Below are 2,626 nucleotides of genomic sequence, written 5' to 3'. Positions count from 1 at the left end.
ATGTGCTGGTCCGAGGCCCGCCCTGCCCACATCTTCTCTCCGCAGTCTGCTCTGAAACAGTTCTCTCATCTGTGTCCCCACCCAGGGACCTGGGTTCCTGAAATGCACATGTCTGCCTTTGCCCGCGTTAAATGCCTTCTTGTTCATCATCCGGCCTAGCCCAGTTTTGTCATCTGAAGCTATGACTGGTCCTTTATCAGTTTCCATCCAGCTTGTCAGGCAGAGCAGGGCCAGGCGGAGCCCAGGGCCTGTCACTCAGTCGTCCTGTAGGTCTGTGCTGGTCCCCAGATCCCTATGAATCCACACGGTCATCTGGTGCTGTGGTTACATACAGATGATAAACCAGGAAAAGCATCTCAGAAAAAGGGATGTTTATTAAAAAACACCCAAACCAAACCAAAGTTGCAATGGCCGATAGGATTGGGGGCGGACAGGTGGGGCCTGACTCTCTTGCTCCTCGAGCTGGGTGAACACCCGCGGCCTTCGCTCGCTTCCACAGTGATTCTCCATGACTCGTGCCTCAGTTTCTCCCCGTCCAAACCCGAGATGGCTCAGCAAGGAGGCAGGTCTGGGCCCTGAAACATGTGCTCCCAGATGGGTGTCCTAAAATTCATCTTTCATGGTCCCACATTATAGGAGAGAATGTGGGGATGGTAGGGGGACGGCAGTGGATGTCTGGGACTTGGGGGCAGGTGAGCGTGTCCAATTTAAGGTGCATGGCTTTTAGCCACCTTACCCGGTCCGTCCTGGCCTGGAGCTTTCCAGTTCCGAACCTTTCCTGGGAAAAGATAGGGTGCTTCCTCAGCATCCCGTGAACATGGGCCGGGGGGTGCAGTGCCTCTCTGGGGGCCCCAGGACAAGTGGGAAGTCTTGGCCCATCCTGCATGCACTGCCCTTGGCTCTCTCCCCACCTCAACCCCCATTTCTCTTTAATCTCAGTTTCCCCCTTCGTCTCCTTTTCTGTCTCATGGCCCCCAGAAACCTCGTGTCTCCCCACCATCCCACCATCTGTGCCCCTGCTTCCTTCCCCCTCTGCCGAGGGTCTGCCTGGCCTATCCCTCCTGGCGTTTTTCCCCCAGCCGTGGCCAGGTCTGGGTCTCTGCGGTCCTGATTTTCACGACGCTGGGCCTTTCCTCCCCACCTGTCCTTGCTCTCTTTGGACAACAACTGAAATGTTGGAGCTTGCCCGACAGCTTCTGAGCATCCTCCAAGAGAAGGTGGCCTCCCTGGGGCAACCTGGGGTTGCTCTGTCAGGTCTCCATCACTTTGCCCAAGAAGAGAAATCGGTAGTTAGTGGTTCTGTCGGGCGAGTGGCCAGGCTTTGATCAGGCTGGAGGGGCACCCCATCTGTGCTCAGCTTTGGCCATGGGGCGGCCCCAAGGCTGGAACTTTCCATAGGTTCACCAAGGAGTTAAACTTAGGGTGCTGGAGCCCAGGTGGGAGGAGGGCAATTGTCGCCTCACCCTATGCCCACTCGGCCCCTCACCTTTAGCCTCTGCTTGGCCTTCCCTCTGTTCAGTTCTCATTTTTACCTGTCAAGGGTCTGGGAAGATGGTGGCCAAGGGTGCATCTTGTACGCAATCTTTGTGGCTTTCCTGAGTCCAGACTGCATCATTCGAGGGAGACTCACTGGTTTGATTTTCTTTTCCTTCAGAGCTGGAGGAATTCAGGAAGAGAGGAAAGGACTTCTTGAGGTGATTCCATGCCCCCAATCCCCCTCTCCCCTGATACAGTCCCCGCAGCGTGGCCCACAGCCTCCTCCCTGGTCACACCCCTGGGCGGGGGAGGCACGACCCCGCAGGGCTGTGGTCCCAGGAGGGCCGGAGGTCCCTGGAGGTGCCAGGAACACGCTTAAGCCTTGCTGACGGGCGGGCCAGCCAGGGAGAAGGTCGGATCCTGTCTTTATTTGATTTTTGATATTTTATCATTAATTCTTTTGCATTAATTTTGACTTAAAAATATTGCATTGATATTATTTATCTTGATTACCGAGTCTTTCCTTGTCCCCTTAAATTTTGCACCCAGTCCATGCCTGGTCCCCTCCTTCTCTCCCGTGGCTTTATGTCCCCTCGGTCCCCTGTGGTTACAGAATTGGGGCTGCTGCAAAGAGGCCCCTTTCCTCCTCCCGCCCCACCCCTGGTCCCCGGGCGGCGCCGCGGAGGGGAGGGCTCCCGGGGCTGCGGCGAGGGTCGGCGGCGGCCCGCGGGACGAGCAGGGCGTCCCCTAGTGGTCGCGAGGGGCGCAGGCGGGGAAGCCCGCCTCTGCCCCTGCCCGGCCCGCAGCGGCCTCGAGCGGCCAGGAGCGACCTCGAGCCCGGCCCGCCCCCGGGCGGAGGGCGGAGGGAGGAGGCACCGCCCGACGCAGGGCGGGGTGCGGGAAAGACCGGCACCGCCGGGCGGGCTCCCCGCGCCTCCCCCTTCGCCCCTCCTCCGGATGCTCCAGGCCAGCCAGGACCGCGGGGCGGAAGATTCCGGAATGGAGAGGGCGGCGGTGGTGATGGAGAAGGGGGTGGGGATGGAGAGGGCGGGGTGTGGAAGCAAGTGGGTGATGTGGGATCCTGCGGAGGAGCGGGTGGAATCCAGTGCGGGTTGTGGGGGGGAATTTAACGTTGCGGGGGGCATCTGTG

The 2,626-nt window shown here is 59.5% G+C and overlaps 1 long non-coding RNA gene across 2 annotated transcripts; it reads right to left on the bottom strand.

The window, feature by feature from the left end:
• Nucleotides 1-356: 356 nt before the first annotated feature.
• LOC111771280 (uncharacterized) lies at nt 357-2,398 on the bottom strand. 2 transcript variants are annotated; one of them, XR_011424432.1, is made up of 4 exons: nt 1,990-2,398; nt 1,533-1,656; nt 1,142-1,264; nt 357-778 (listed from the first exon to the last, which is right to left on the bottom strand). It is a non-coding gene; the product is annotated as an uncharacterized lncRNA (long non-coding RNA). The 2 variants fall into 2 exon arrangements; XR_002805029.2 differs by lacking the exon at nt 1,142-1,264 and having other exon boundaries at nt 1,990-2,390.
• Nucleotides 2,399-2,626: the final 228 nt, after the last annotated feature.

This window comes from Equus caballus, chromosome 1 (assembly GCF_041296265.1).
Source record: "Equus caballus isolate H_3958 breed thoroughbred chromosome 1, TB-T2T, whole genome shotgun sequence".
NCBI lineage: Eukaryota > Metazoa > Chordata > Mammalia > Perissodactyla > Equidae > Equus > Equus caballus.
This window is presented reverse-complemented; position numbering and strand designations above follow the sequence as displayed.